Source organism: Mus musculus, chromosome 9, assembly GCF_000001635.26.
Source record: "Mus musculus strain C57BL/6J chromosome 9, GRCm38.p6 C57BL/6J".
Taxonomy (NCBI): Eukaryota; Metazoa; Chordata; class Mammalia; order Rodentia; family Muridae; genus Mus; species Mus musculus.
Window position 1 is genome coordinate 121,503,146 of NC_000075.6, and position 25,575 is coordinate 121,528,720.

The following is a 25,575-nucleotide window of genomic DNA, read 5'->3' on the forward strand; positions in this document are numbered from 1 at the left end:
CATCTCACCCACCTCCCTGCATCTGACCTAACGTCCTTGTGACTGACAGGTAAAAATACTTGGGGTATATTAACCTGACCGACTTCTAGCTTCCACCAACCAAAGGCTAAGGATGCCATCAGGTAGCAGCCGAGGTCTATGCAGAAACTTTCCTGCTTGGCTCTGAACTGCCTACCCAGTGTTCCCCAGCAATGCGTCTGCAGTGTTTGTTCTGACACTGTGATCTGAATCTGCATTCCCTAGACAGAGCCCAGAGCCCGTGGTCATTCATCTTTGCTCCAGAATAAACCCTCTCTCACGTCCTTGAGGACAGAACAGTGTTTTTACACCCACAGGTGTAACGGACAGTGAGAAGGGGACACATATGTGAGGCTTGTTGTGCTGGGGTACAGGGAGGGCAATATGTAAATGTTTTTTATGTCCTTGAGGGAAAGAGAGAGCCGGGGTGCTCACCGTCTCCAGCCTGCCCCCTCTGAGAGCAGTCTCTAGGGTGTCCATGATCCAGCTCTTCTGAGAGACCCATGGCTGCAAACAACTGGGAGGAGGCACAGACATTGCCATTCTAAGGCCTGAGGGGCATCCGAGGGACCCGGGGCAGAACAGCCTCACCTGTCTGACACTGTAAATGCAGTGTTTATCAGATTTTACCTTAATTTCCCATAGAGCTTAATGTATAGAATGTCCTCAGTACCTATTTCTTTTATAGAAGTGTTTCACCAATGTGTCCCAATACAGGAACAGTGACTTAACCATTCTGTGGGTTAATTTTTAGCCATCAGCTTGGTACAACCTCAAGTCACTTGGGAAGGGAACCTCAACTGAAGAATTATCTAGAGCAGGTTGATCTGTTGCTATGTCTGTGGGGATTGTATTGGTTATTAACGGATATGGGAAGACCAAGTCCACCATGGGTGGCACCATTCCCTAGGCAGGGATCCTGAACAGCGTAAGCATGAAGAAATTGAGCCGAGCACAAGCAAGCAATGGTGTGTGCATTGATCTCTGCTCTTGACTGTGGATGAGCTGTGACCTGCTTCAGGCTCCTGTCTTAACTTCCCCTCCACACCCCTCCACAATGGACCATAACCTGAAATTGCATGCCAAATGAACCCCTTTCTCCCTAAGCTGCTTATCATTAGGGTGTATATATATATATATATATATATATATATATATATATATATATATATTCACAGCATCAGAATGAAACTGGAACAGTTATCCATTGTAAGGCTTGTGTCCTTCTGAATAAGACATTTAGTAGAAGAGTTATTAAAGCCAAAGGCAGACAGCAGGAGGGTAGGGGCTCTGAGGAGTGGTCAGGCCCCAGTGCAGAGTAGGGCTCCCTGATTACAGGTCTCAGAGGAAGGGAGAGGTTCCAGCCTAGCTCTGCTTCAGCCTGGCTATCTCTGATTCATAGGTGGCATCTCCATTCTGGGAACAAATACTTGGCTGACACGTAGGGAAGTAAGGAAGAGATGGACCCATGTGTGGTGGTTTGAATAAGAATGGTCCCCACAGGCTGATACATTTGAAATCTTCGTCAGTATAGGAAGTGGGACCATTTGAAAGGATCACAAGGATTAGAAAGTGTGATCTTGTTGGAGAAAGTGTGTCACTGTGAGTGGCCATTGAAGTTTCAGAAGCCCATGGTAGGCTCAGTGTCTTCCTTCACCAATGGATTGGATTATAACTCAGTTACTGCTCCACAGCACCCACCTGTGTACTGCTAAGCTCCTTACCACGATGACAATGGACTAAACCTCTGAAACTGTGAGCAATACACAGTAAAGTGCTCTTGTTTATAAGAGCTGCCTTGGTTGTGGTGTCTCTTCACCGCTGTAGGACAGGGACTAAGACACCCTCTGTCGGCAGCACTCAGGTGTCCAGACAGGCAGCCCCAGCCTGGAAACTTCCTTAGGGAAGTGAAAATTAAATAAGGGCCTATTATTCTCCTGGAACTGGGGGGACATGTTAGGGTGTTTGAGGCTCACAGGTGAGGGATTTGCAATTATTTTACAGTGCCCGAAAGAAAGGTTAGGACGGGTAGGCATGGCCTGATTAGTCCTAAACTTAACAACCTAGGCTGCTCTTTAGGGCAGGCCTGAAACTGCACAGAGCCACACACTGTTACAAACCAGCAGCTGGAGAAGAATGTGCACATGAGTGTGCATACCTGTACATGTGTGTGCTCGAGTGGGTGTGCATGTATGTGTATGTGTGTGTGTACATGCGTGCGCGCGTGTGCATGTGTGTGTGTGTATGCACATGTGCATCTAGGCAATACTTTCACCTGGGACATGGGTGAAGGAAGGAGTTTATTAGCTTCTGTGGGGATGGCTGGCAGCATCCTGCCTCCAGATGGGTGAGGAACTTCCGGCTGCCGTACCCAGGGCTGCCAAGGACTTGCAGAGGAGTGAGAGAATGATTTTTGTCTGCCAGATTGTGTTGCTTATGTAAGAGTTTGGAGCTTGGAGTCAAGAGGAAAAGGAGAAGCTCAGCCTTTGATTAAGAATCTTGGTTTTATAGTCTTGCTCCCTGCCTCAGTTTGTCAAGCAGACCTGCGGCTGGGGAGGAGGTCAGAATCCTGGAGAGCTTCGCTGCCTGCTGGCAGGAATGACAGTGCTCTAAGGGAGACCTGGGTTGGCAGGAATGACAGTGCTCTAAGGGAGACCTGGGCTGGCATGAATGAGAGTGCTCTAAGGGAGACCTGGGCTGGCAGGAATGAGAGTGCTCTAAAGGGGGACCTGGGCTGGCAGGAATGACAGTGCTCTAAGGGAGACCTGGGCTGGCAGGAATGACAGTGCTCTAAAGGGGGACCTGGGCTGGCAAGAATGACAGTGCTCTAAGGGAGACCTGGGCTGGCAGGAATGACAGTGCTCTAAGGGAGACCTGGGCTGGCAGGAATGACAGTGCTCTAAAGGGGGACCTGGGCTGGCAGGAATGACAATGCTCTAAAGGGGGACCTGGGCTGGCAGGAATAACAGTGCTCTAAGGGAGACCTGGGCTGGCAGGAATGACAGTGCTCTAAAGGGAGACCTGGGCTGGCAGGAACGACAGTTCTCTAAAGGGGGACCTGGGCTGGCAGGAATGACAGTGCTCTAATGGGGGACCTGGGCTGGCAGGAATGACAGTGCTCTAAGGGAGACCTGGGCTGGCAGGAATGACAGTGCTCTAAAGGGGGACCTGGGCTGGCAGGAATGACAGTGCTCTAAAGGGAGACCTGGCCCTCTCCCTTTAGCTCTTAAGTTTTGAAATAATGGACCCCAAGAAATCTGAATGTTCCCAGAGTCTCATGTTGAGAGAGTTAGGGAAACCTGAGTCCCTGTTCCCAAGCCATGGCCACTCACGAGGTGAGAGCTGTGTCTTTCATTGACAGGATAAATCTTTAGTGGATCAGAAGCCCTGAGGATGGGAGAATTTGCATTTTCTGCCATTTCCCCAAGTACTGCCGTTCTCTGAACAAAGTCTGATGTCAAAACAATGCTCAGGGGAGGGAGAAGAGCACAGAGGCTCTCTGGAAGCTCTCAGTTTAGAAAGGCATCCCAAGGCTCCCAGCCACTCATCCTCCATTCTGACTCAGTTGAGGTAAAGGAAGAGAGGGATACTACACAAACCCCTCAAGTCCACCAGAGCTCTAAACTCTCTGGCTATTTCAGGCTCCTGGTGGACGACCCTTTGTATAATAAGATGCTATTTTAAAAGCGAAATTATGGATGTAAAGAGCAGGAAAGGGAGTGTAGCTACTTCTTGGCAAGTCTTGTTACTGCAAGAGGTGCCAGGCTGCAAAAGGAGACGCATGTGCTGTGCTACAGCCGAGAAGATCCAGAGCCAGGAGTGGGTGAGTTTGCAGCCGGAGCCCTGGGATTTACAGGCAGTCTGCCTGCCTGGAGAGGACACAGATGGGCCTAAAGAACCCGAGAGAAGGTGCTGCTGTCTTCAGAGATGTGGTTATATTTCTTTTTCCTGGATATTTGCTTCCAGGCTTTAGAAAGAACCTCACCACACTGTGAGTGGGAGAAAATGGTGGTCACATGCAGGCCTGCATTCACGACCCTAGAGGCTTCGGAGCCCATGAGTGCCCTACCACAGCTCTCCCCTATAGGTTGGCCTGACTTCTATGGCCCCGTGACTCCCAGTGTGCTCTTTGTTGGGAGGAGCCCAACATACTATACATAGAGGTAAATTTCAGCTTTGGGGAATTGATACCCTTCCACCTTCCCCATGGTGGAAACCTCCCTTTCTTCTTGGGCACTACCTGAGACCGTGTTGTAGGCTAGACTTGAACTTTGAGTGTGAAGTGTCCTTTGTAGGCTAATGTGCTTGAACACTCGATCCCAGCTGGTGGCACTTTAGAAAAATTAAATTAAAAAAAAAAAGGGTTGGTTTGTTCATAAACAGGATCTTATGAAGCCCAGGCTAGCCTCAAACTCTACGTGTAAGACAAGTTAAAAAAAAAAAAAAGAGTCAAATAGAAAGTGTGTATTGCTGGCCAGCAACTGCTTGGAGAACTTGCCCAAATCATGCAGTTCCAAGCCTCATGGTCTTTGTCTTTTATGAACAAAACCACATTCTGTTTGGCGTACTTCTGTTAGCAAGAAGCAAAGCTACAGAAACCAATAGGCAAGGTTAACACATTCAGATGTTTTCCTGGAACTTGTAGCTATCCACCAGGTCTTTGATGGATTAGGTCTTGGTTTCCATTTTGGCAGGTGCTGGGTTCTAAGGTCAGAATGGTATCTCCAATGGCAACAGATATGCTAAGGTCTGGGAGTCTATTTCAGGATGGCCTTGAACGTTTGTCCTCTGGCCTCTACCTCCAGAGGGCTGGGATTGTAGATGTGCAACACCATCACTGGTTTCTATAAAGTTGAACCTGGGCTTTCTGCACGTTAGGCAAGCACTCTGCAGACGAGCCTGCATCCTCAGCTTTGACTAGAGTTAAGAAGCCTGGATCATTGGTGCGTGTTTCCAGTGCTCAGAGTCAGGAGATATTATGCTGACCTGAAGTGTGGATCCCACAGGACCCACCTAGAGTCCAATGATTGCCCTGTTCTTGTTTCTAAGAGAGTTCAGGTATTGGCTTCACCCTGGCAGTGCAGACACTTCCAGCAGTCAGTCTGAGACAATGAGCCTGCGCTACCTCACCCGGATGGAAAGGACATAGGTCCAGGATGCTCTCAACTCCCCAGCAGGGTGTGTGCTGAGTGGAAGGGGAGTCCTTCAGAGTGCCCACACTTTAATTATTTCCATTTATGAGAAGTGTGCTTTGGGGACAGCACAGTTTGTAAAACTAGGTCAAGTAGCCGACTGATGGTGATCCCACTGTGGAGTGTGCTCGAGGTTGTCAGGATGGGAACAGCAATCACAAGACCTTTTGTGAGAATTGATTTCCTCTGGATACAGTTTTATGGCATGGGAGTACGTGTGTGTGTGTGTGTGTGTGTGTACCAGATTTTTGTCATTTAAAAAATGTCACATTTAGCATTTTTGAAGCAAGGACATGTTCTACAATATGACACTTCACAGTTGCTGGAAACTAGCTGGCCTGTGATTGTCTTTGTCTTGATCTTGCCTATTCAGACTGGTGTCCCTTCAGCTGGGGGCTTGTATTAGTCTGGGTCCTTTAAAAATGCTAAATGTGACATTTTTTAAATGACAAAAATCTGGTACACTCTCTCTCTCTCTTTCACTCACACACACACACACACACACACACACACACACACACACACTCCTATGCCATAAAACTGTATCCAGAGGAAATCAATTGATTGGAAACTGATCCAACCATATATATATGTTTGTGTATATGTGAATATATCCATATTTATTTGTCTTAGTTAGAGTTTTACTGCTGTGAACAGACACCATGATCAAGGCAAGTATTATAAGTATTTAATAGGGGCTGGCTTATAGGTTCAGGGGTTCAGTCCATTATCATCAAGGCAGGAGCATGGCAGCATCCAGGTAGACATGGTGCAGGAGGAGCTGAGAGTTCTACATCTTCATCTGAAGATTGCTAGTGGGAGACTGACTTCCAGGCAGCTAAGGTGAGGGTCTTAAGCCCACACCCACAGTGACACACCTACTTCAACAAGGCCACACCTCTAAATAGTGCCACTCCTGGGCCAAGCATGTACAAACCATCATATTCCACTCCCTGGCCCCCATACGCCTGTTCAAACATATGAGTCTATGGGGGCCATATATAACCATAGCACAATTTAAAAAAGTACATTTAGTTCAACTTCCAAAGTCCACATAGTCTTTAGTAGTCTCAACAATGTTAAAAGTCCAAAGTTCAAAGTCTCTTCTAAGATCCATCCAGTCACTTAACTGTAATCCCCAAAGCAAGACAAGAAATCAGCTGGGCAAACTCCAAACTCTGCATCTCCATGTCTGATGTCAAAGTGGTTTTCAGGTCTCCAACTCCTTTTTCATCTTTGTTGACTGCAACAAACTTCTTTCTCCTGGGCTGGTTCCACTCTTGTTTGCAGCATTCCTTACCAGATATCCCACAGCTCTGGCATCTTGAACATCTTGGGGTCTCCACAGCAATTTCAATGTTACAGCTTGTTTCAATGTCTGGGATCTACACAAGATCTTCCGGGGGACCTCCAAAGGGCTGGTGTCACTTCTCTAGCTCTGCCCTCTGTAGCACTCTAAGCTCAGGTTGATCCACGCCACTGCTGCTGCTGTTCTTAGTGATCATCCTGTGGTACTGGTGTCTCCAAAATTCTGGGGTGTTCCACTCCAAATAGGCTTCACCAATAGTCTTTCATAGGTTCGCTTCATGGTGCCAAGCCTCAACTCCTTTGCATGATCCCTTCAGTCCTGGGCCATCAGCTGCAACTGAGGCTGCACCTTCACCATTGACCTTCTATGGCCTCTCACAGTGCCGAGCCTCAGCTGCTCTTCATGACCCCTTCATGCCTTCAAAACCAGTACCACCTGGGTGACTCTTATACATTACTAAGTAGAGTCCAGCACAAGGTAAAACCTCGCTATCTCTGGAACACAACCTCTGTGCTCTTAGAAAACACCTCCCAGATTTCACCTCAGTGATGCTGGTCTGTTCTTAATCACTACTAATTTCTTAGCTCCAGCTAACCAGCATCAATATCCCAGTAGTCCCTTTTATTTTTGACTCTAAAGCCAGAGCCACATGGCCAAAGTGGCTGAGTTCTGCTGCTTGCTGGGGCTGGAACATGGCCCCCTCGTTCTATTACATTATCACCAGCTTCCTCTTTTCCAGCTCCTTCACTGCCTAAGCTTGGCTGCCCTGGATCTTGCTCTGTAGACTGACCTTGAACTCAGAGATCTGCATGCCCTGAGCACTGGAATTAAAGGTGTGATCCACCAAGCCCATATTTTAAGTTTTTCTTCACCTAGAACTTGCTCTGTTCTAGGTTGGCCTTGAACTCAGAGATCTGCTTGTCTTTGCCTTCTGGAATTAAAGGTTTATACTAACATGCCTGGACCTAAATTTAGTTGGGTGGAATCTTGCCCCAAGGTCACAACTCCCTTAATTCAATTTAATCCTGGAACACAGGATTCAGCTCCTTTTCCCTTCCTGGTGCCCCTTTAATACTTGAACCATATATTTTATATTTTCCCTTTCTCAGCTCACTATGCTTGTTTGAAATGTTCTTCATGAGACTTAACCAGAGAACAAAGTTTATGGCGCGCGTTTCTGAGACTTCCTTTGTCAATGCAATTAATCTGAGTCTCTTCCCCTTAGCCTCAGGCAGATTCTTCAGACAAGGGCAAAAAGTAGCCACATTCTTCACCAAAAATAGCACAAAAACAGTCTCTAGACCACATATTGAAATTCTTCACTGAAACCTCTTGGGCCAAGTCTGCACAATTCAAATCACTCACAGCAACAAAGTCTTCCATATTCCTACTAGGATAGCCCATTAAGCCCCATTTAAAGCATCCCACTGCTTTCCAAATCCAAAGTCCCAAAACCCACATTTTTCTAAACAAAAGCATGGTCAGGTGTATCAAGCAATACCCCAGTCCCTGGTACCAACTTCTGTCTTAGGGTTTTACTGCTGTGAACAGACACCATGACCAAAGCAAGTCTTATAAACAACATTTAATTGGGGCTGGCTTACAGGTTCAGGGGTTCAGTCCATTATCATCAAGGCAGGAGCATGGCAGCATCCAGGTAGACATGGTGTAGGAGGAGCTGAGAGTTCTACATCTTTATCTGAAAGCTGCTAGTGGAACACTAACTTTCCAGGCAGCTAGGATAAGGGTCTTAAGCCCATGCCCACAGTGACACACCTACTTCAACAAGGCCACACCTCTAAGTAGTGCCACTCTCTGGGCCAAGTATATACAAACACACACACACTCTCTTTCATATGTATACATATATAAGAATTTATAAGAGTGACTTATATGATACGGTCTGTATAGTCCAACAATGGCTGTCTCACACTGGATAGGTAAAGAATCAGACGTTGTTCAGTCCATGGTCTCAATCTGGCACTGAAGGCCTAGAAAATTCCTGAAGAGCTTCTGGTCTTTAGTCTACCTTGGAATCACAAAGAAGCTAGCACTTTCTAATATCAGTGAAGGAATATCAGCCAGCGAGAGTCAGGGCAAGCAGGCAGAAAGCAGATTCCTTCTTCCAAGTCCTTTGATCTGGGTGCCACCAGAAGGTGCTGCTCAGATTTAGGGTGCATCTTCCTGCTTCAAATAATGTGATTAAGAAAATCCTTCACAGGGGCTGGAGAGATGGCTCAGTGGTTAAGAGCACTGACTGCTGTTCCAAAAGTCCTGAGTTCAAATCCCAGCAACCACATGGTGGCTCACAACCATGAGTACAACTACAGTGTTAAATAAAATAAATAAATAAATAAATACATATTTTTTTTAAAAATCCTTCACAGAAGTGCCAGCAGCTTGTGTTTTAGTTGGTTCCAGATGCAGTCAAGTTGACAGCCAAGATGAGTCATCACACGGCCACCTTGGCTGTTCATGCTGATATACTGATATTACCCCTATGGATACGTGCTTGGTTTTATGCACATTACCCCGAGGTGCTGTCTAATCTGCATCCATGAAGGTTACTTTGTTATTTAACACTGAAATGTATGAAGCTCCATCAGTTGAGTTCAGTTTGGTGGAAATGGACACCACGGTAAGAGCCTGCAGCTGTCCTTAGTGATGTGAATATGTATCACTGCAGAAGTGCCCACAATCCCACATTTTCTCAGACCACGTAATAGCTAAGTGACGTTTTACAGGTTATAAAAAAACGAAGGTGAGGGTGTGCTGTGCTTCACAGTTAGTTACCGCAGGACTGCCCGGACCCACTGTGCCAGGCTACTGAAGCGGAGAACCTGCCCGTCCCTTGGATTAAGTGAAGGAAGTTTCAGAGCTTGCCTTATGAGAATGACGGTCTGAGCTCAAGCTCAAGCACAAGGCTAAGAAGTGTGATAGACCTACAGTCTCAGTGCTGGGGAGGGAGCAGCAGTATCTCCCAGGGCTCTCTGGTCAGACAAGCTATAGCCTGCAGGGAGAAGATCTGGGCCTCAGTAAGAGACGCCCTTCTCAAACCAAAGGTGGAAGGTGCCTGAGGAGACACCTGTAGCTGTCCTCCCTCCCTCCCTCCTTCCCTGTCTGTCTGTCTGTCTGTCTCTCAATTATAAGAGTTTGAGTGATCCCCTCCCAAAGCACCCGCGTCACTGAGTAGTCCCGCAGTCATGATGATCCTCTGTTAGCTTGGAAGATAGCTTTCTACAACAGCCCCCAATCCTTTGAGTTGTCATTTCGTATATTGTATTTTTAAAAACAGATATTCCGGGGCCAGCTCGGAGTAGGATCTATGTTGTAAATCCCGTTGTGTCTTGTGCCCCAGACAGTGGTGTATAGCTTACATCTTTGCTGCTACTTGAGCATTAAAAGCTCTTTGTGAATATTGTCGTCGCCAATACTTGAAATCAATGTCATTCACAAAAGAAGTGAATGTTGCAGGTTTTCAACTCCTGATTAACTGTTACCTTGACTATTGATTCATTTTATACATACAGGATGAGATTCTCTGTTTAAGCAGCCATAAAAGAACCTCTAGATTCTCCAGAGTAAAAAAGAGACCATTGTCTGGGCTGGAGAAATAGCTCAGTAGTTATGAATACTGTTGCTCTTGCAGAGGAGCTCACAGCAAATCTTTTTGAAAGGAAGGGCATTCTGATGCCATGGTTGGAGCATCCACTTTGTGCTCCTGGCTGGTGGTCTCACTGTGTTTCTTACCTATAAGATCTTAGGGAAATCAGGTTTCTATTTTCTTCTATAAAATGTTACTTTACTGAGTTCCTTCGTCTTCAAAGAGTGATAGGTAAAATATAAAAAGAAAAATAAAATATATAGCTAAAACCAAAGACCCACAAAGTCTGCATATTTACAGATCAGCAACATATACTGGAAAGCTAAGGCTGAGTGTATCCAGTATAGAGGCCAATTCCAAATAAGCGGAACAATAGGCTGGGGAAACTAAGGAAGCTGAACTGCTAATTCAATCCAGTCAGCATCAAGAGGAGAATTCACACCTCAACCTGCAATCAGGATTCAGAGTGGGCAGAGGGAAGCACCCCAGCATATGGGTGCTGGGGTGCTACTTCTTATAGCAGAATAAAGGCAGGAAGCCATGTTCTTATCCCCTAGGTAAGGGGGCTAGAAGACACTGAACATCCTCCCAAACCATGGCATGAATTGCTAGGTGAGAAGTAAGAATCCATCTTCTCTGAGGGTACGGGCCCAGAGCAAGTCCTTCATGGCAGGATGTACACACCACGTCATGCACTCCCCACATCTACATCTGTGAGGGGTATTGGAGGAGTCAGAAGAGGCCGACCGATTCCCCAGATCTGGAGTTACAGGCAGCTGTGAGCTCCTGGCCTGGTGGATAATAAGAGCCTCACTCAGGTCTTATGCGTGCTCTCTTGACTGTTACATCATCTCTCAGGGCTCTTTAAAAATAGTGTTTTTTTAAATTATGTTTATTTCTTGAAGTGGGAGCCACAGTTAGAGATTAGAGGGCAACATTCAGCATTCAATTCTTTCCTTCAGCTTGTGAGTTCTGGGGAAAAAATAGGATTCCCTAAATGCCAACCAACACACTAAACCACTGTTATTTCTCTTTCTCTTTGTTCATTATCTCCATGATGCTATTAATGAAGAAGCAGGCAGGGCATGCGCCAACGTGAGGAGAAATGGGATATGACTGCGTGTGGTCAGTGGGACAGTTCTTCACACGCTCTCCTTGGTATGGAGTACTGTTAAGAACAATTGAATAAGAGGTTCTCAAAGATTGTCTCAGATTTTTTTTTTTTTCATCGAACAGGGAATAAAGTGTGAGGTCATTTTCTGGTGTGTTTCCCAGCAGCTTCAGGGCTGGTTATCTTCATTTGCCCTTTGGAATAGAGACTCCAAGAAATTAAAATGCTCGCGCAGAGCCTCACTGGCAGAACATGGGAGACCAAAGAGCAGTGCTAGACGTCAGACTGTCTTCTGAGTCCTAATGGACTAGCCCAAGTGTCCTTTCTCTTGGGCAAAATAGCCCTGAACAGGAAGGAGGTGCAGGGACCTCAGACTGTGGACTTTCAGAGGACAGAGCCCTGCACCCTGGTGGAAAGCGAGGAAGGTGCTCTTTTCCACCATGACAGTCTATCACCCCTTCCCAGGCTTCCCAGGCCAAGGACAGGATGGTGGCTTCCTGCTCGCTAATGCCCCTCCCCACTTGGAGTGAGCTGCTTTCTTCTCTGAGAAGGTCAAGTGTCTTTCCACTTTGAATATATTAAAAGCCAGCCTGGTGGTTTTGCTGCTGATGGGGAAGGCAGCCTTTAGGCCTTTTCTTCTGCTGCCCAAACACGATAGTGCACCAGAAGCTGGTCAGTGACCTACAGCAGGGGAGTAAAAGCCACCAGTTGAGGGAAGGCTAGCCCTGTGACCCTCCCCGTGACAGCAAAACTGCCTTTTCTTCAGATAGCAGCCTGGCTGGTTGGAGTTGCTTTGTCTTCTCTGCTTTAATGGACTCTGTAAAGCTTCCCAGCATGCATTCTGTTCTTCTCCTTTTTAAAATTGTGTCTGCGTGTGTGTGTGTGTGTGTGTGTGTGTGTGTGTGTGTGTGTGTGTCAGGACCTGGAGTCCCCGGCATCCACCTGTGTCTACCTTCCCAGTGTGGGATCATAAGCAGGTGTCTGGTGCTTCATTTTCTTCTTCTTACGAGGGTTCTGGCTGGGATTTGAATTCGGGTCTCCACACTTTCCTGACTGAGCTATCTCTCCCCCACCTTGGTCTCCTTTTGTTAGAAGATTCTATTTCAATCTGGGAAAAGCGATCCGTGTGACTGGAGTGTGTCCACCCCATCCACTTCCCCTTAGTGATTGGCTCCACCACAGGGAGGACCAGAACTTGGTTTTATCCATTCATAACATCCCATTCCCCTGGTTACAAGGAGCTGGGTGGTCGGTCAGCCCATAACCAGAGCAGAGCCAATCAGAGTTCTTGTCTAAAATTTCTTATGTCAACCCTGAGGGGAGGGGAATAGAGACTTTTGTCATCAATCTCTCTAACACAAAAAGTGAGAGTGGACATTACAGAGGACCGTGGATGGGAAGAGGCAGGAGGGAGACAGCATCCCTCAAAACCCAGATCCAGCTGTACCTGGATGCAGACCCACATTCTCAATGGTTCAATCACTTCTAATATTGTGCATCTTGTTTAGACCAGATTCCCACTGACTTCTCCAAGGTCTGTCCTGCCTTGTCCGTACAGGCTGGTGAACGAAGAATTCCTTCCTGGGTGGACAGGATCATCCTGAAGAAAACCTGAACCTGACACATGGTCAGAAGACTACACAGATAGGGGCACAGGTATTCACCTTCATCATCTGGAGCTAAATGTGATCTGAGCCCTTGCTCTGGGGGGTCCTGGAAGCTATGGTGTCCTCTGTCATAGTTGTCTTCACCAGTGCCTGCGGAAGAGGGTGGAGGAAGATGATTAACGGGGGTTCATTTGGGTTATGAGAGCTTCCCTTTAAAACACAGCTGAGGTTCTGCCAGGAAGGAAACACTTGGTAACCCCAACTCACCTCAATAAATGAATGAACAAGACTTAGTCATGGCTTTGGAGAGCTCTGGGTGGGTTGACAGTCCAACGAAGCAAGTTGAATTCTCTCATTGGAGCTCTCACCTGAGGAATGTCCGTTGTCCTGAGCCTCTCATCAAGGTCACAGTGTGACCCACATACAGCAGAAGGAGTGCCACTTCTGTGTAGAGGCTCATGACCACAGGGGACTGAGTTACAGAGCAAGGCTTGTGTGAGGAAACCCCCTCGGTGGGTTCTGAGACCAAGCCAGGCCTGATGGAAGTTGAATTAAGAGTTCATCATTCTCAAAGACCACTTCGCCAAGGTTTAAAGGGCAATAAATTGCTCAGATGTACAGTGCTGCATTTGGCTCTCTCTGATACTTGTGCACACCATTGGAACCATTGGCACAGTGAGGAACATGGGCAGTCTCTCCATGAACTCCTCGGGGCTCCTCTCTTCTTTCCAACACCACTGTCTGCACCAGCTCTCCCCTCTTACCGTAGGCTTGCTTTCTTCTCCTCATCGCTAGTGAGAATGTTGCTGTGGGTTACAGATGGTGCCTACATGAGAGGCTGCCTCTCAGGAGTGGGTGGGGAGAGCTTCCTGAGCTCACGGAGCCCGGCAGTGGGGTCCTTACCCAGCTCTGACGTCCCATGAGCATCTCTCCTTGTGTCTTTGAGGAGTGAGTCTCGTGCTCCCTGGGGACTGGGAAACTGAGATAGACAACTAGCCAACAAGAGCTGATGTGTTATGGAGGTGGGTGGTTGAGGCAGAGGGAGAAACTGGACAGGGATTGACTCTGGACACCCATCTGCAAGAAAAGAAAAAAAAGGAGACTAAGTTTAAATGGAAACACCAGGCATTTAAGGATGTTTTAAATGGCAGTGTCTCCATTAAAATGCTTTAAACAGTGAAGCAAAAGAATGGCAAAGATGGTGGGATCACCTCTAGGGCGTTGCCTCAAAAACCAAAGGTAGATTCTTAACACTGTGGTTTGAATTAGCTGTGATTTAATCTAAAGGCAGAACGATAAACTACAGACACCCCAAATTGTCCTCCAGATCAGGCTCAGTTGTGAAGAAGTTCTGTCTGGAGATGTCAGGGGTGCCTGTGCTGAGAGGGACAGGCAGTGATTGACATATCTATGTCACACACCTTCACCTTGTTCAACAGTAGTCTGGGGCGACATCTGGACAGACACGACCTTCCGTGGCCATAATCTCAGGCTATCTCTCTTACAAGACGGCTTCATCAATACCGGTGTTATTTACAAGTTCAAATAAATCATGCTCCATGCTCCTAAATCCTCTATCAGGCAATAAAATGTGATGGATGTAATTCTGTCATTGAGCAAACACTGTCTCTCCTATCTTGGGGCTCTTCCATGCTTCAGGGCTACGGGGATCAATTTGCGCTGCCCACTTTGCTTATCTTTCATAAGGTCACACAGCAATTGTATCAGAAACTAATGTCAAATGAATTGGAAATGCATTTATGAGTGTATCTTCATCTGATGAGGGGATAGACGCGGAGGAGGGTGGGAGACCCGGACATCATTAATGATGGGAAATGGGCAGCAGAGTGACTTTCCCTCAGTGAGAGGCAGATATCGTACTGCTCTGTTGTTCCCATACCTAACCCAGGGTTTCACACACATTAAGAGCTAATCAGATGCTTATTATACAGAGCGGATAACCCACATTATTACTGTTGGACATTTGAATGAGTGACTAATATCTCCATAAATAAGCTCATTATCCCCTTAAAGTGTAACTCCTGGAGTTAAAAGTTTAGATAATAACACACTAATATATTTTTAGCATCTTCTTCCTCTGTCTTATCTGCTTTATAAAGTGATTTTAAAGCCAGCTTACATTTTGGGCATTGGCCACCACAGCACAACTAGACTTTTTGTCCCTCCTGATACTGTGCTATTGGAAATAATGATGTCCATAGCAGGCTTTTTCGGAGATTGTTTCACCTACACTTAGAGCTGAATTTTAGTCTGGGGGTGGGGTGGGGGTAGGGGTGGGCACTCTTGATAACTGAGCCTGAAATTAAGTATCTAAAGGAAGGTGGGGTGGATGACGGATGTGGCAGCTGAGGAGAAGACTCGGTTAGGAAAAGTTGATAAAGTGCTTGCTTTCCACCGATGTCAGCATAGGCCAGCCAGCTCCTCAGTGCCTGTAACTCACTACATGAGGATATGGATTCAGTTCTCAGTTTAAAAAAAGCCAGGTATGGTGGCACCTGTTGACAATCTCAGAACTGGAGAAGTGGATATCGGTAGATCCCTGGGGCTTGCTGTCAGATAGCTTAGCCAAATTTGAGAGCTTCAGGCCAATGGGAGACCCTGTCTTAAAAAAAAAAAAAGGCATCGGAGGAATGACAGTTGAGATTGACCACACACACATACACGCATGCACGCATGCACGCATGCACGCATGCACGCACACACACATGCACTGCCGCCACCACCACCATTGATGCCTAAACCAGACCACAGCTTCCCTCATTTCAAACCCTATTTTGTCAGCCTACCTAAAATTTCCCTTTTCTGCAGAGTTCCAAGTTGGGTCAAGAGTATCAGGAGGAGGAGCCTATGAGAGGCGGGACCCAGTGGTAGATGCTTAAGTGGCTGGGCCAGTCCTGTCTTCAAGGTATTACTGGACCCCATGCCCCGTTGGTCTTCCTTTTGCTTGTAGTGTGAGTCCCTCACATCTTCTCCTGAGGTGTGCTGCTTAGTCTCAGACCCAAAACAAGAGGGAGGGCCCACCAGTTAGTCTGGAACCTCAGGCTGGATAGCCAAAAGCTACCTTTTGTCATTACAAGCTGACTGCTTCAGGGTTTCGATAGAAAGCTAACACATAAATGACACGGAATCCAGGCTCACTGCAAAGTCAGCATTCCCTATCTTCTGTTATCCCATGACCTATGTATGACCCCCTTTCTTTCCTTCAACTTGGGTGCAGCTATAAACACAGGCATACCGCACTCTGGGTCTGCTTTAACTTTTAGTAATGATGTCACAGCATATGCTACATGTGTGGTTTCTCAACCTGATCACTCTTGGTTATTTGTAGGTTGGGGGGAACACACACGTTTATCCACTTTATTTTGTAGTTCAATAGAATTCAACTTAGCAGCATGACATCTCCCAGTCACTGGACGGCTCTCCCCTTGTACAGATGTGTACTTCTCCCACATCTGCAAGGACCAGGTCAAAGTGCATACGAACATGCAATCATGAAGGCACAGCCCTTAGCTATTCAGACTGCCCCAGGGATCCTCATCCACATTGGAATTACAGGTGTGCATCACCACGTCCAGATTATTATTATTATTTTAAACGTGACTCTAGGGGATCAAACTCAGATTTTTATGTCTGTTCAGCAAGCACTTTACTTCCTGGGCCATCTTCCCAGCCTTTTTTTTTTTTTTTTTAATGTTATTTCTTGAGACAAAGCCTCACTTTGTGGAGCAGGCTGGTCTTTAACTCATAACAATTCTGTTTTCTCAGCCTCCTGAGCCGCAAGCCCAGAAACATTGTTTCCTTGCCTGATGGTGGGGAAATGTCTCATTTAAGCATTTTCTTTATTGGCATTCTTATGTACCTGTAGCTATTCCAAGATACAAAGTTAAAAATCTGTAGACAAGCTGAGTGGTGGTGGTGCATGCTTTTCATCCCTGCACTCATGAGGCAGCAGCAAGAAGATCTCTGTGAGTTTGAGGCTGGCCTGGTCTATAGAGTCTAGGATAGACTTAGCTACACAGAGAACTCCTGTCCAGAAAACAAAACAAAACAACTGAACCAAACCAAACCAAAACTATAGACAAGGGAAAGAAACTTCTTTAACAGTCTTTTTCCACTTCCAGAGCCGAGCTTCTATCTCTTGTTTATTATATAAGTTTTTATCCCTAGAGAGAAATATTTCAGGCTGGGACCTGTGAATAAGAGGCCGCTGCGCCCTCCTGCTCATGCTCCTCCAGGCCGACGCTATTTTGGTGAGCAACATGACCCAGTTTCTGGGGAAAGCAGCCTGAGAGCTATTTGCTCCTTTAGACACTGGAAATAAAGGGACTCCTGAGCTACAGGTGTCTCTGGCCATGTCTCCTCTGCACTCACTGCTGAAGTGGTCCCAAAGCTTTCTTCAGCATCTCCTCTTGGCTCCCAGGCTGTCTCTACCTGCTGCCCTGATTTCATCTTCATTGTATGTGCATCAGAATGCAAGGAGGCTGGTCCCATTGTGTGCTCTCCCATGATGGAGGGTGTGACCCTACACCGGCAGCTTCTCTGAGTCTGGTTCCCATCTTCCCATTCGGGAAAGGTCCTCTCTCCCTGCACTGAGTACAGCCAGTGAGATCCTCGCCTCAGTAAACCCTTGCCCTTTCTCTCTCTGGTGTCTACAGCCTCCTGTCCCTGCCTCTCTCTCACCGCCCCCCCCCCCACACCATCTGTAGGAGCTGGATCCCACTGACCTCTGCCGATTCCTCTCCCCTGGGGTCATATTTATGTGCTAGAGCAGATCTGTGGATGGTTTCATAACTGCCAGGCAGGAGAACTCTGTCCCCACTCTCCTTCTGTCCGTCCTCCCCCTGTGGCATCCCTTTCTCTCTCTCTACCTTCCAGTCCACTCAGAAGACAGCTCTGGCCTGGATTCTCCTGGACTCTCTCTGTAGATCGGTCTCATCCCTACCATTACTTCCAGACCTGCTGTGTCCTCGGGGTCCCTCTCTTGTGTGGGACACCAAACTCGAGTATCCCACTGGATTGCTTCAGTTGGTTACTCTGCCTGCACTTCCTCTGCCACCCTTTGAAAAATGAGATCAGGGTTCTCAAATAATTAAGGAGGAGCCAGATGGCATGGAAGAGAAAGACTGGGGATAGTTTCTGAGTGGGGTTTGACTGGTAAAAACAGGCTAGAGGGAGATAAGAACAGCAGTTCCTTCTCTCCCAGATCAGTGTGAGCTGTAGTCCTACTGTGTGATCTGTTCTGTAAGCTCCCTGTGAAGAGAGGCCACCTGGGAACCTCTAACTCCTAAGAGACCCCCCCCCCCACAGGTGCTCCGATCCCAGCAGAATGACAGGTGCTACTCCTGCTTCCCCAAGATCTCAGGCTGCCAGACTGTGGGACCTCAGAGGGCTGTGAAGGCCACACCTCCTCCGCATAGTGGGTGCACCTCCCCAGGTGTGCTCCTCCTCCTCGCTGCCTCTGAGACCTATAAGAAGGACCCCAGTCTGCATGTGAGCCTGAATGAACTCTCATCAGAGCCCCCAGCATACTGCTGTCTGTCTGTCTGCCTGCAGTGTTAAAAACTCTTCCAATAACTCTCTTAGCCCCAAAGGACAATCTGCCTCATGGTCTCCCTTGAACTCCAACCTTTCAAGGTCCAGAATTAACCAGGCACCTCAGCTGACCTTTAGACCTATAGCTAGAAACAGGACCACCAGCCTCCTGGCCACCACTTACTCTCAGCCAAGGCCTTCCTAGATCAACGCAACTCCTGTTGACCACAGATAAGGCATTGATAACAGACACAGCTGTTATAAGCTCTGGGCTTTGAAGGTTCTCTGCTTTACAGCAATAGCTTTTAACATAAAGATTAACTTATCTCTGTCTGGTGTTAATATGCAGATCACAAGATCTAGAGGCATTTGGCTCACAGTCCTGGAGTTTGATTAATTAACTGTTAATATTACAACCTCTGCATCCAACTTAAAAAGAGGCATTTCTTCTAAACAGGTGTGTGTGTGAGAGAGAGAGAGCGAGAGAGAGAGAGAGAGAGAGAGAGAGAGAGAGAGAGAGAGAGAGAGAGACAGAAAGACAGAGGCAGAGAGACAGAGAAACAGACAGAGAGAGACACAGAGAGAGACACAGAGAGAGACACAGAGAGAGACAGAGATAGAGAGACAGACACACAGAGAGAAACAGAGAATTTTAGATTTCAAACTTGATGAAAGGAAAACCTCACAGGGAGAAAATTAAGAGGAAATAAAATTCACCACTTCCCAGAACCACTCATTCATCCAGGATAGAAATAGTCCTTCCAAAATCTCCCAGTTAAGGAGGAAAAACATCAAACTGGACCTACAGCCTCACTGTGAGGTGGCTACTCTGTCTGCTGCTCTAAGGGGGTGGGGCTATGGACGGATCATAAATGAATGACATACCTTTAGCATGCTTATTAGGGTTTCTATGCTTTAAGTGAATGGAGCTTTCAAATGAAAATTCTAAAAAGGAACTTCAAACGAATCCCAGAAGTAAATAAAATGAATATCAAGAAGGCATGGATGACACAGAACCAAGACTCATGTAAATACAGTTTTCTTTTCTTTTATCTCTTATCTTTTTCTCTTCCTTCTTTTCCCTCCCTCCCCCCCTCCCTCCCTCCCTCCCTTTCTCTCTCTCTCTCTCTCTCTCTCTCTCTCTCTCTCTTTCTTTCTTTCTTTCTTGTATTTTTGAGACAGGGTTTCTCTGTGTAGCCCTGGCTATCCTGGAACTCACTTTGTAGACCAGGCTGGCCTCCAACTCAGAAATCCACCTGCCTCTGCCTCCCAAGTGCTGGGATTAAAGGCGAGCGCCACCACGCCGACTATAAATACAGTCTTCTTACTCTCTCCTGCCTCCTTTCTTGAGGAGTTGGGATTGAGTCTGGGGCTTTGCACATACTACTCAGCAAGCGTCTGACTGAGAAGTTATGTTCCCAGATTCCTCTCTTATTTCTCTTTTTTTTTTTTTTTTTTTTTTTTGGAGAAGCACACACACACACAAAGAAGCTGTGACAACTTCAATCAAGAATAAACGAGGGGAAAATCATCAAACAGAATTAGGAATGATAAACATATCTATCTTTGCCATATTTATAAACACCAGAGTTCTATGTAACGGAGGGGACAGCAGATACGATGAAAACTGTACCAGGAGCCTAGGGAGATGGCTCAGCGAGTGAAGCGTTTGCTACTCAAGTGTGAGCACCCATGTTCAGGTCTCCAGAATCTCCTCCAGACTCAGTGGCACACCTGCCTGCACTTCCACTACAGCGAGATGGATGACGGGAAACAGGTGAATCCCCGGAACCTCCCTGCCCCTCTAGGTCCCCCCACCCCCAACACTAGGGCCATAAGCGTGCACCGTCATGCCTGGCTTTAAGGTGGCGATAGGGATCCAAACTCAGGCCCCCACCCTTGTGTAGCAAGCACTCTGTCCCCTGAGCCAACTGCCTGGCCACGCTCAGGACTTCTTGCTAGTAAAATTATTTATATATAATATATAGAGACTGTATGTGTGTCTATGCCCCACATTTGTGTCTGATGCCCTAGGATACCAGAAGAAGGCATCAAATGCCATGGGACTGGAGTTACAGATGGTCGTGAGCTACCATGGGTGCTCAGAATTGAACCTGGATCCTTTGGAAGAACACCCCAGTGATCTTAATGGCTGAGCCTCCACCAGTCCCTGAACCCAGGTCTGTGTTCTAGCCTCCTGCCTGTCTGCTGTAGATTCAAGCTTTGATGAGAATACTTCTGTGCTCTCTGCTTACAAAAACCAAAACTGTCAGGTACAGTGTTGTTGGGCCACCCCACTTTCCCCCAAGCAATGAAGAAACGACCCCTGGCCTTTGGGAGAGAGATGCTCTGAAGAGGTTAGACAGTTTTGTTTCTAGTGACTTATTCTTGCTACTCAAGGATTTAGCTTCATTGGGATAAAATGCCCATTGGCTTCTTAAACAAAGAGGATTAGAATTTATCTCTCAAAAGGAACCCTGTTTACTTTTTATGATGCCATAGTTAGCTTCAATTGGCAACTGAATCTCCTTGGTAAAGGTAACCTCAACTGGAGGATTGCCTCCATTGGATTATCCCGTGGACTTATGTGTGAGACATTTTCTAAGTTGTTAATTGATGTAGGAGTGGCCAGCCCACTGTGGGCGGTAACTACCCTAGGCTGGTGGTTCAGCATATAAAAAAGGTGTCTGAGCAAGCCAGTAAACAGAGATCCTCTGTGGTTTCTGCTTCAACTCCTGATTTACCTGCCATGACTTCCAGCAATGGCCTGAAAGTATAAAGCAAAATAAGCTCTTTCCTCCCTGAGCAGCTCCGCTGCCTGGGGCCATGAGCCCATGGAGGACACTTTTTATTGCAGCCATCACAAACCAGGGCTGGAAAGATGGCGTTCTGCCACTGCAGAGAATCTAAGTTTGGTTCCCAGCATACACATGACACTCACAGTTCTGTAACTCCATTTTCAGGGGATCTGATGCTCTCCTTTGACCTCTGTAGGCACCCTGCATGCATGTGGTACATACACACACATATAGGTGAAATATTTATACACATAAAATGGAATAAATAAATATATTTTTTTAAAATCCCCAGCGACACTTCCAACATGTTGCCTAATTTGTTCAGAATCTAACACATGGCTCGTTCCTTTGACTTCTCTCTCTTCCTGTCTGTCTCATCTGTTGCCTGAAAAGCTGTCCAAAGAGGCTTCCTGCCTGGCAGGAACCAGCATTCCTGATAGTTGAACATGCTGTTGGTCTTCTCCCCAGGCATTCTGGGATATGCACCGGGATTCCTCAAATGTACACCCACTGTGTGCTGTTTGTTTATTTGCTCAAAACTGGTCTGAGGTCGGGTGCTAGGCCTTTTCAGTCTGTTGAGGAGAGCCTAGCCACAGGGACCCGTGGAGCTGTGGGGAGGCCTGCACACACACTGAGCCTTGGCATATGAGTTCCACAAATGAAGAGAGGATATCGTGGCTGACCTCAGAAGAGATTCGTTGAGAGATACATTCTCATGTGGTCTGGGGATCAAGAGCATCAGTGACAAAGAACTGAATTGCTGGGTGAGACTACCCGTTACTGGGAGCGTTTTTCTTTCTGTATAGACAGGGGGTCCAGGCAACCTCCCTTCAGTTGCTGATAAAGGGAACATACCTCCACAGCTAAGAAGCTTCCCAGAGCTGACAATGTTTCCCCATTCTAATAATAGGAAGTAAGTGTGGGTGTAAACTTATATGATAAAGTAATACATCTGCATTTTGATACCTTGAAAAATGCAGAGAGAGAGGGAGAGAGAGAGAGAGAGAGAGAGAGAGAGAGAGAGAGAATAACACTCAGAACCTCAGACCCAGAACTCTGGGTGTGGCAGTACGTACCTGTCACCTCCACCCTGGAGAGGTGGAGGCAGGAGGATGAGGAGTTCAAGGCCATCCGCAGCTATGTATCCAGCTTGTATCGTCTGCCTGGGATACATGAGAACTTGTCATGAACAAACAAGAGCAAAAATCAGCCATAACCCGTTTGAAGGCTTCACATATTCTTTGACTTACAAAACTATGTGTTTTATATATTTGCGTATGCCTGTGTATGTGTTTGTGGGCACACAGGCCATAGCACACACATGGAAGTCAGGAGACAGCAACCTAGCTGAGTCTTTTCCCTCTTACTGAATGGGTCCCAGGTATTAAACACAGGTTGTCAGGCTGGGAGCAGACGCTATTAGCCACAGAATCATCTTGTCTCTTAAATAAACATGTTAGCTAATTATCTTCTAAGAGTCTAGTTGTGCTGATGTGAAGGTCTATGTATTGACTGTGTCTTCTGCGCTTTGAGCTGCTCTCCTTCTGGGGCGTGGGTCGCTCTTTTTCTGGAGTGGAAATTCCCTGCCCATCTTCTCTGTCCTTTCGTCAGCAGGAATCACAGTTGCAGTTTGGCATCAGATATTTTTTGTTTATACAGATATGAAAAATAAATATACCTGAAGTCAATACATCACCTTTTAGAAAAGAAGCAGAATTCTGTTTTATGTATCCTTAGCCTCTGTTCACTTAACAATGTTCCCACTTCCTCGTTCAATACCTGCTCTTATATTGACAGTGTCTGTGGGCTGGGCACGAAGACCCGTGGCTGCGCTTCTGAGGCACAGCAGTAACTACCACGTCATTTTGAAGAAGTAGATATGGGTCCTGCCACGTTGTTTCATGATGTCCTGGCATTTTTAGGTTGGCTCTGATGTTACTGTGTGGACGTGTCTCACACTCTGCTTGCAGGATGAAGCCCAGAGTGTCAATTAATTCAGTGGAAGGGCTGATTACTCTATTACTCTCTTGTATTCATATTCGTTGCCACATCTTCTCTGGAGACGCCATTATAGAAATGCTAATTACTACCATGTCTAATTAACACCACATCTGTTCTGCTGTGTTATTGGTTTTAAAATTCAAGGAGTTTCGTATTATTAGCACTGATGAATTTTTTTTAAATGACAAGTGTGCATGAAATAGAGATTTGATTGGCAAGTTCCTGCATCCCATCCTTCGTCCTCACCAACCACAGAGAAGTTATCCTCTGCTGTTCCAAGTCCTTCTCTTTCAGGCTCAGCGTGTGGGATGATGTACTGGTAAAATTCACAACTTTAACATTATATATATATATGTGTGTGTGTGTGTGTGTGTGTGTGCACATGCGTATATGCTGCTTGTCATGTGAGTGCTTAAGGGAGCCAGAATACAGCATCAGTTCCCCTGGAGCTTGAGTTACAGGAGATGGTGGGTGCTGGGAACCAAACTTGTCCCCTGGAAGAGCCAAGAGCATTCTTAACCCCTGAGGTATCTTCCCAACCCCCTACTTCAAAAGGATTTCTTCTTTTGCTAATGTTGGGTGGTGACAAAGGGGAGGGGGGGGACTCCTGATGGGTAACTTGCATTGTCAGCTTGATTGGATTTGGAGTCACCTGGGAGACACACTTCTGGGTTTTTCTGGGAGAGTGTTCCCAGAGGGGTTTGACTGAGGAAGGAAGTCCCATGCTGAATGTCAGCTGAACCACCGCATGGGCTGGGCTCCTCGACTGAATAAAAGAGGGAAAAAGAGAAAGAAATGAATGCCAGCATTCCTCTCTGCTTCTGTCCCACCAAGATGAAGGGGGCTGAGGAGTGGAACCAACCACCAAGCCTTCCTGCCCAGATGGACTGTGTACTGGCTGGTTTTGTGTGTCAACTTGACACAAGCTGGAGTTATCACAGAGAAAGGAGCCTCCCTTGAGGAACTGCCTCCATAAGATCATTTTCTCAATTAGTGATCAAGGGTCGAGGGGCCCATTGTGGGTGGTGCCATCCCTGGACTGGTAGTCCTGGGTTCTATAAGAGAGCAAGCTGAGCAAGCCAGGGGAAGCAAGCCAGTAAGCAGCACCCTCCACAGCTTCTGCATCAGCTCCTGCCTCTAAGTTCCTGCCCTGTGTGAGTTCCTGTCCTGACTTCCCTTGGTGATGAGCAGCAATGTGGAAGAGTAAGCCTAATAAACCCTTTCCTCCCCAGCTTGCTTCTTTGTCATTATGTTTTGTGAAGGAATAGAAACTCTGGTTAAGACAGACTGTGTCCTCTCAGACCGTGAGCAAAAGTAAATCTTCCCATGGGTTGCTTCTTGTCAGGCATTTTGTCATAGGAGGAAGAGTGACTGGTGACAGGTTACACTCTTCACAGAACGTTAGCTTTTACTTCTTTGAAAAGGCTTCAACTGTAAATTTTCATCAGTGAGTCTCTGCTGATTCTGCAGCTCAGCCTGTGGCTTTACACTCTGAGAATCAGTGGTTTTCGATTCGCTCTGGCTCCTGCATTGAATTCAGCTGTTTTAATGTTGTTGCGCTGCACAGGTCGGTGTCAACCCCATTTTTGTACATAGGCCTCGGTCACCTTGGTGGGCAGTTCACCCATGACAGGTGTGGAGAGTCCGTAATGCCCCTGGGAGTGACTCACTGGATCTCTCTTCATTCGGCTTCTGTCTTTCAGGGCTGGAAGTGCAGAAATGGATAAATAGGACTCTCAGCTCAGAAGCATTCTGTCTGCCGAGAGGAAAGCGTAGAGGTGGGTACAGAGTAGACTGTGTTCTTGGAGCACAGAGAAGAAAGGGCCAATCATTGTGGCATACAAAAATGTCACAAAAGCTTGCCAAGTACTCCCTAATGCCAACAGCAACCTGTCCTCCATTCCTATCCAAGCCAGTGGATAGGGAGTGACCCCACCATTGGCCCCAGGGAATGTAAACAAATCAGTAAATTCAAATTCCAGGTTGCTACTCTCAGCATGGAGCATGCAGAACGCAACTAAGAAAAAGAGCACCCCTCCTTATTCTCATTAAATAGGATGGGTGTGCATTACTTCAAAGAAGTCAGACCATGCTGGGCACAGCAGCCCAGACCTATAATCCTAGCACTGGAGATGTAGAGACAGGAGGATGGGAGTCTGAGGCTATCTTTGGCCATATCTATAAAAAATAAATCTCACAACATTCACTGTTATAGAAAGATGCTGGCTCTGACTGTCCCATGTCCCTCGACCTTCCCTATCCAACTGCCACTAGACACAAAAGATGCCTTAGGGGTAGACAACCCAAATAACATTCTAGACTTTTTTACTTTTCCCCCCTGAGAAGCAGGTATCAAAGGGAAGTTATTTTGGGTACACTGAA

General features: G+C 46.7%; 1 long non-coding RNA gene across 1 annotated transcript in view; it reads left to right on the plus strand.

Annotated features, from left to right (window-relative positions):
• Gm38661 overlaps positions 1–25,012 on the plus strand; it is a 36,500-nt gene extending 11,488 nt beyond the window's left edge. The window contains exons 2-5 of the long non-coding RNA XR_001779325.2: positions 12,793–12,890; positions 19,983–20,171; positions 20,429–20,574; positions 24,897–25,012. This is a non-coding gene — a long non-coding RNA (predicted gene, 38661). The remainder of the gene's footprint in view (positions 1–12,792; positions 12,891–19,982; positions 20,172–20,428; positions 20,575–24,896) is intronic.
• Positions 25,013–25,575: the final 563 nt, after the last annotated feature.